Below are 8855 nucleotides of genomic sequence, written 5' to 3' on the forward strand. Positions count from 1 at the left end.
TATGCATAGCATGCCTGTTTCTCTGTAAAACGTAATTCTTCCCCCACCCTATTTACAAATACATTCTTTTTCAAAATAAATGATCAACTTTAATAATTACACACAAGGTCAGAATTCTATTTAGTGCTATACAAACTTTTACCAAGAAATTGTGCATCCTTCAATAGTTGAAAAGAATGGTTAGAAAACATTGCAGACTCTAGACCCATGTAACACATCTTCCAAGGAAAATTTATTTACACTGTGTGCTACCAGATTCACAGAGTGAAATTGTTACTTCCTTGGCCCTCCGTGCATTTTAGAATTTCCTCCAACAGGTCACCAAAAATAAGAATAGAAAGAAATTGTCTGTTGCACATAATAAAGGCAGGTGTGAAAGTGCTTTAAAGACTGATACCTAAATACAAGAAATAATGTGTACAGATAAAATAGATACTAATGCTTGCTAAATAGCTCTTCATTTCTGTTTCAAATTCATGACCATTTAAAAATCTTGTTAGTTTTTGTTTTTGTTTTTTCTTGCGGCAGGTATCAGAATATACAAAATTCTGGCACTAGGTGTCAGCAGAAGATTAAATTAGAAACACTCGCTTTGGTTTTTCTTTTTTCTTCCCTCTATTTTCTATATGTTTGAAAGTTTTAGAATAATAAAAATATGATGCATGTCCTGGATTTTTTAAAAGAAGACACGACACATTTCCTTGCTGTGACAGTCTCAGTGTCAGAGAAGCTGGGTTGCTGCTGCTCAGAATGCGGACCTCAGAGAGATCACCGTGGCTATGTCTGACCTTTGGTTAGGAATCGTTTGGAACTCTTGTTTTTCTGTCATCTGGAAATCTAGAGTTTCAGATGTTTGCAGTTAAGTGTGAGATGGTAAAATGCATATCTGTGAATCAATTCCTAAAGATCAAATTATTTTATACACAGATTATAATGCCCATGTCAATCCCAGTGCTTGTAATGTTTAACTGATTAACTTAGAGGATCTTTGAGAAATAAGTAAGTTGGCTGATCCTAAGGACCTTTCGGAAGTTTTACAGTTGGACACCCCTAATCTGAAAATATAAAACACAAACAGTTCCACAGTCCAAAACTTTGAACATCAACATGATCCCACATATGGAAAGCCTTCATCTCACCTTGCTTTCAAGTCCCAGTCAAAACACGGGCATGCTAAAAATATTGTGTAAAATTACCTTCAGGATATGTGTACAAGATATATATGAAATACAAATTAATTTCCTGTTTGTATTTGGGTCTCATTTTGCATATTCTAAGACTCCAAAAATCAGAATTTTGTGATACTCCTCTTCCCAAGTATTTTGGATAAAAGATGCGCAATATGTATATTCAAATTTAAAATATCATTACTTTTTTGTTTAATCTCCAGAACTGTTTTACCACTTATATTTCCTGCTACAGTAAATGGCATCACTATCCACCACTTACTGAAAGTATCATCCACAATTCTATCTTCATTTTCCATTATATTAAAAAGCATATTTTTTTAATCATTCCTTGGTTGCTGGGCATTTGAGTTGCTTCCAAGATTTAGCTATTACAAACTATGCTGCTACAAATATGGCTGCATATATGTCACTGTGGCATGATGTTTTTGATTCTTCTGGAAAGATACTCTGAAGGGGAATAATCGGGTTGAATGGGACCTCTAATCCTAGTTTTTAAAGGAGTTTCCACACTGATTTCCACAGTGGTTGCACCAGTCTGCACTCCCACCAGAAGTGGAGAAAGATTCCTTTTTCCCCACAACTCTGGCAGCATTTGTTATTGGTTGATTTTTTTTTTTTTTTTTGGTCTTTTTCCTTTTTATAGGTACCGGGGATCGAACTCACGACTGCCTGCTTTCAAGGCAGGTGCTTATGCCGCTGAGCTAAATCCCCAGCCCCTATTGGTTGATTTTTCATTATAGAAAATCTAGATTTATTTGTTACAAAGACAAAACAATTATTATCAGTAATACTTTAAGGGTTTCATCCCACTTTACTATTCTGCTACAGAAAACTAACCTAAGAAGGTAGAAGTTAAAGGATATAATCTAAGAGGCTATAAGAAAGCAGACTGGAAAAACAGGAGGAAGGGGCAGAAGCTCCCTAAAAGCACTTATATCAGTGGTAGAATTTGCAGTTGAGATGTTTCCCAAGAGACCACCTAAAGAAGTCTTAATTAATGTCAGCCCCAAATTAATGAGATTTTTGCTCCTGTGGAGAACAACAAGAGACTGATCCTTCTGAGACCTCTGTCTTTTCTTTTAGGGATAAAGATATTTCTAGGCTCCATACCCGGCAACCCCCTCCACCAAAACCTTAACTTCAGATTATTTCCTGCCCTGTTCCTGTGAATTTTTACCACACCAGCCTGCTAGTGTATAGACAATACATACAGCAAAGTCGTAAATTTCAGGCCTAGTCAGCAGATACCTAGACACAAAGTTTGAGGGTAAATGATAAACTACAAATACCCTCTTGGTTAAGCTAAATCCCCTTTGTTAAAAAAGGTCATAGTTTCTTCTGCTGGTGACAAATTTCTGTCTCAGTACAGTTTATCTTGAGGAAGAATTGCTTTAAGTGAGTTTTGAAGAAGGAAAAAACTTTCATCAACCTCTCTTCAGAGAAAACAGGCACCAAGTTCTCTCCTGCAGTTATGAGCAGAATCTTACAGTAACATAAATCGTTTTCAGTGATCAACATCTGCATCTCCAAACTGTCCTGCAACTGTTGGTGTAATATCGACTCCCATGGCGTTTAATAATCTCTTACTGAATCCTCCATCCATTCCCCAGCCATGTTATACTGGCTGCTCACAGACTAGGAAAGCATTCCTTCTCCACTCTTCAGTGTAGCTTTCCTTCCTGCTGTTAAATGAGAGAATCTTTCATAGGTTAAAATGTGGGAATATCCCCCCTTCTTGTTTTGTTATTTTTTTTTTTTTGTCTTTTTCCTTTTTATCGGTACCAGGGATTGAACTCAACTGCCTGTTTTCAAGGCAGGCGCTTATGCCGCTGAGCTAAATCCCCACCCCCCCACTTCTTGTTGATGTACTTCCACATCATATTCTTCTGCATCATAATCATCTGAGAATTCATTCTCAGGATATGAATGCAAGGCCTGGCATTCATACATTGCAATGAACATCTCCTCCAATGCTGGCTTATCACTAGGCACAAATCTAAACTCAGTAATAGGTACAACATCATCAACACTGTCTTCCTGTTCTTCATCAGCAAGAGATTCTTTTATTTCTTCTCCAAATTTAGAATTCACCATAACATATAAATTCTTTCATGGATAGGCATTTAGGACCTGAAATAGCATGTAAACTAACGGTAGGATATTCTAGTGAAAATCCTAATCTGGAACCATCTAACCAAGACAGGTGGCTCTCAGAGATATAAGGGGTGCCAGTGCTCACACCTTTGTTCAACACAGCTTTGGTCTCTGACTACTGGCACCAAAGCCCCTCAGCTGACGCTGGCCTACTGGTTGATTTTTTGATGATGGTTTATTCTTTCTGGAATGGAATGGATTCTCAATATTGTTTCAATTTTCATTTCTCAAAGGACCAGTAACATTAAACATTTTTTTCATGTATTTATTTGCAATCTGTATTTCTTCATCTGAGAAGTGCATATTCATCTTAGATGCCCATTTTTAAACTAGGTCTTTGAATTTGGGGGAATCTAATTTTTTTTTAGCTCTTTATATGTTCTAGATAGAGGTCATTTGTCTGAGAAACAACTGGCTATAATTTTATTCCATTATCTAAATTGTCTTTTCACTCTGTTGGTGATTTGTTTTGTTTTGCAAAAGCTTTTTAATAAGGTGAGATCCCATTTGTTGATTCTTTGTAGAATTTCTCTTGCAGTCTGCGTTTTTTCATTAACTGTCTATACCTATATCTTCAAGATTTCTACTTATCTTCTCTTCTAGTTATTTTAGTGTTTCTATTTTAATATTTAGATCTTTGATCCATTTTGACTTAAGTTTAGTGCATGATGACAAACATGGGCCTAATTTTAGTCTTTAACATGTGGCAAGCCAGTTTTTCCAACACTATTAAAGAGATTTGTGTATCCAGTGAAAATGTTTGGCTCCTTTGTCAAAGATAAGGTGGCTGAGTTTGTTTAGGATTGCAGCTGTATCTTCTATTCCAATGATCCTTAGGTCTGTTTTTTGGCCCATATCATGCTGCTTTTATCACAGTGGCTTTGTAGTATAATTTCAAGTGAGGGATTTTGATGCCACCAGACTTGCCTTTGTTGCCGAGAATTGCTTTTATTATTTTGAGTCTCTTCTGTTTCTAAATGAATTTTAGGAGTGTTTTCTGTAGATCTGTGAGGTATGCCAATGGTATTTTCATTGGTATTGCATTAAATCTGTATAGCAGTTTGGGGAGTATGACCATTTTTAAAAATCTATTTTATTTTAGAATAAAAAGAAATGAGGAAGAAGAAGAAGGAGAAAGAGAAGGAGAAGGAGATGGAAGACAAGGAGGAGAAGGAGGAAAAGAAGAAGAAGAAGAAGAAGAAGAAGAAGAAGAAGAAGAAGAAGAAGAAGAAGAAGAAGAAGAAGAAGAAGAAGAGGAAAGTACAACAAAACACATCAATCAAGGGACCACAGTGGTACATACATTGCACATTGTGATCCCCAAATCATTCACCCAGAGCACAAGACATGTGAATTCAATTATCTGTACCAGCACAAATCTTTCTCTTCAGTGAACTCAGAGAAATCAGTAGTAAAAGAATCTTAACTATTTTAGTATAACCATTTTCACTATGTTGGTTCTTCCTATCCAAGAACTAGGGATATTTTCCCATTTTCTGATATCCTCTTTGATCTCTTTTTTAGGGTAACATTTGCTGTAAAAATCTTTTATATCTTTTGTTAGATTGATTCCTAAGTATTTCATTTTTTAAATGTTATTATGAGGGATGTGCTTTCCCTAATTTTTCTCTCTGTAAATTTGTTGCTTTTATACAGAAATGTTATTGATTATTGAGTGCTGACTTCTTATTCTGCTACACTATTGATTTTGGATACTAAATTTTCAAGTTTTTTGGTGGAGTTTTTGGGGTCTTCTCTGTAGAATATCATGTCATCTGCAAATAATGATAATTTAACTTCTTCTTTTCCTACCTTTATTCCTTTTATTTCTCTCTCTTGTCTAACTGCTCCAGCTAATATTTCCAGCACTGTATTGAATAGGATTGGTGATAGTGGACATCCTTGTCTTATTCTTTTAGAGTGAAAGATTTTTCATTTTGTGACCATTTAATATGATGTTAGCTATTGCTTTGTCATAGATGGCTTTTATAAGATTGAGGTAAAGATTATGTATTCCAATTTTCCTAGGGTTTCTATCATGAATTGGTGTTAAACTTTGGTAACTGCTTTTTCTGTATCTATTGACAAGATCATGTAATTTCCATCTTTAGTTCTTGTTATGGCTTGTTTAAGTGTCTCCCATCCCCAAAGCCTCATGCAGTCATGGAAGCAGCTGAATCTAATGTTTGTGATTGGTTTGTTATCTAGCACTGGGATTGGCAATGTGAATACTATACCACCACAGGAGTGGGGAAATGGCATACAATATAAGAGCGGAAAGGAGGCCAACTTTTCTCTCTTTCGCTTTTCACTCTTGTCACTTGCAGCTGCCATGAATGGCTGCCCATCAGCTGTGCCATCTTGCCTTGGATCCAGCTGAGTATTGGACTGGAACCTCCAAAAACTGTAAATAAACCATTTCTTGCTTCACTTCAGGCATCAAGTACTTTACTCAACAAGAGAAAAGTAACCAAGACACTTCTGTTAATATCATGTATTACATTTATTGATTTGCATACGTTGAACTGTCCCTCCACCCCTGGCATGAATCAGCTTGGTCATGATGTATAATCGTTTTGATGATTTGCATTATTCTGTATGCCATTATCTAATTAAAGATTTTTGAAGATTGGCCTGTACTTTTCTTTTTTGGTTGTGTTCTCTGGTTTTGGAATTAGGATAATACTTGCTTCCATAAATGAGTTAGGGAGAGTCAGGGATTTAGCTAGGTGGCATAAGCACTTGCCTGGCAAGTGTCAGGTTCTGAGTTTGATCCCTGACACCAAAAAAAAAAAAAGAGTTAGGGAGTATGACTTCCTTTTCAATTTCAGCATTAATGGTATGAGTTCTCTGAATTTCTTGAACGATTCAACAGTGAATCTATCAGAGCCTGAGTTTTTCTTTGTTGGTAACTTTTTAAAAATTTTATTTAAAGAGAAAAAGAAAAAAACAGAAAAAGGGTACAAGTAACACAGAATTTCAAAAAAAATAAACAGTAAGAAATCACTAGTTAATAGATTATATATTGTCATCTTAGAAATAGTTGTTTAAGTTACAAAATTAAAACATACAAAGTGGACATTCAAACAGTGAGACTGCAAACAGTTCTGTTCAATGATCCAACAAAAACTCAGTAATATGGTTATCGATCTTATATACTTAAATATACGTTCAATTATATCATTTAGAGCACTTTCTTTTCCTCTCTTTTTTACAATAACAATTACACATTTTGGGTTTTATTACTCCCATGATTATTACTTTTTTTTTTGAAGAGAATAAAAACAAATGTGACAAAACAAACTAGAGTCAGTCAAATCGAAAGGATGGACATAGTATATGATGTAAAAACAGAATACAAGGTGATTAACAATGGTTAACATAATGCCTCTTGCCATCTTAAAAACAATTGCCTATATCATCAGTTATATATCACTGTGGTATGATGCTTTTAGTTCTTCTGGGAATATGCCTAGAAGTGGAATAGCTGGAACAAATGGGACTTCCAATTCCAGCTTTTTGAGAAATTTCCAGTCTGACTTCCACAATGGTTGCACCAGTCTACACTCCCACCAACAGTGCAGGAGAGTTGCTTTTTCCCCACAGCCTCTCCAGCATTTGTTGTTGTTGGTTTTCTTGATCCTGGCCATTATTCCAGGAGTGAGATGTAATCTCAGTGTGGCTTTATTTTGCATTTCTCTAATGAGTAATAATGAACATTTTTTCATGTATTTATTTGCCATTTGTATTTCTTCATCTGAGAAGTGTGTATTCATCTCAGATGTGCATTTCTGGATTGGATCTTTGAATTTTGGGGGTCTGATTTTCTTTAATTTTTTTATATATTTTAGACAGAAGTCCTTTGCCTGAGGGAGAGTTCACTAAGATTTTTTCCCAGTTTGTGGGTTTTCTTTTCACTATGCTGGAGAGTTCTTTTGATATGCAGAAAATTTTTAATAAGAGATGATCCCAGTTATTGATTCTGGGAAGTGTTTTCCATGTGCTTTGAGTCCTGTTCATGAATTCTCTACCTACCCCTATGTCTTCAAGGTTTCTACCCAATTTGTCTTCCAATAGATTTAGTGTTTCTGTTTTAATATTCAGATCTTTAATCCATTTAGATTTTATTTTAGTACAGGGTGATAGGCATGGGTCTAGTTTTAGTTTTTGGCATATGGAGAGCCAGTTTTTCCAACACCATTTATTAAAGAGACTGTCGCTCTTCCAGTGAACATGTTTGGCCCCTTTATCGAAGATAAGGTGGTTGAGTGTGTTTGTAGTTGTGGTTGTATCTTCTAATCTATTCCATTGATCTTTGGCTCTGTTTTGATTCCAGTACCATGTTGATTTTACTACAGTTGCTTTGTAGTATAACTTCAAGTCAGGGATTGTGATGCCTCCTGCCTGCCTTTGCTACTTAGAATTGCCTTTGCTATTCTAGGTCTCTTCTGGTTCCAGATGAATTTTAGGAGTGATTGCTCTAGATCTATAAGGTATATTGATGGCATTTTTTATTGGGATTGCATTGAAACTGTATAACAGTTTTGGGAGAATGACCATTTTCACAATATTCTTCCTATCCATGAGCAAGGGATGCCTTTCCACTTTCTGAGATCATATTCAGTTTCTTTTTCCAGTGTATTATAATTTTCCCTGTATAGGTCTTTCACTTCTTTCATGAGAGTAATTCCTAAACATTTCATTTTTTTGTTTGCTAGTGTGAAGGGTGAGGCTTCTGTTATTTCTCTCTGTGATTTTGTTGTTAGTGTATATGCATGCTATTGGTTTTGTGTATTAATTTTGTATCCAGCTACATTGCTGAATTTATTATATCTAAGAGTCTTTAAATGGAGTTTTGGAGGTCTTCTATGTAGAGAATCATGTCATCTGCAAACAATGATAATTTAACTTCTTCTTTTCCTATCTTTAACCCTTTTATTTCTCTCTCTTGTCTAATTGCTCTGGCTAGTATTTCCAGCACTATATTAAATAGGAGCTCTGATAAAGGACATCCTTGTCTTGTGCCAGATTTTAAGGTAAAGGTCTTCAATTTTTGACCACTTAGTATATTATTGGCCACTGGTTTGTCATAGATGGCCTTTATTGTATTGCGGTAAAGACCATCTAGTCCAATTTTCTGTAAAGTTCTTCTCATAAATGAGTGTTGGACCTTATGAAAAGCTTTTTCTGCATCTATAGAAATGATCATGTGATTTTTACTTTTGGCTTTATTGATATGATGGATTACATTTATTGATTTACGTATGTTGAACCATCCTTGCATGCCTGGGATGAATCCTACTTGGTCATGGTGCATAATCTTCTTGATGATTTGCTGTAACCTATTTGCCAATATTTTATTGATGATTTTTGCATCTGTGTTCATTAGGGAGATTGGTCTGTAGTTCTCTTTTTTTACTTGGGTCTTTCTCAGGTTTTGGTACTAGAGCTATATTTGCTTCCAGGAATGACTTGGAAAGGATTGCTTCCCTTGCAATTTCATTGAAGAGT

General features: G+C 35.5%; 1 pseudogene; it reads right to left on the reverse strand.

Annotated features, from left to right (window-relative positions):
- Positions 1-2694: 2694 nt before the first annotated feature.
- Positions 2695-5704, reverse strand: LOC100724341 (methylosome subunit pICln-like; annotated as a pseudogene).
- Positions 5705-8855: the final 3151 nt, after the last annotated feature.

This window comes from Cavia porcellus, unplaced genomic scaffold (genome assembly GCF_034190915.1).
Source record: "Cavia porcellus strain 051 isolate PalLab524CR breed Dunkin Hartley unplaced genomic scaffold, mCavPor4.1 scaffold_3, whole genome shotgun sequence".
NCBI lineage: Eukaryota > Metazoa > Chordata > Mammalia > Rodentia > Caviidae > Cavia > Cavia porcellus.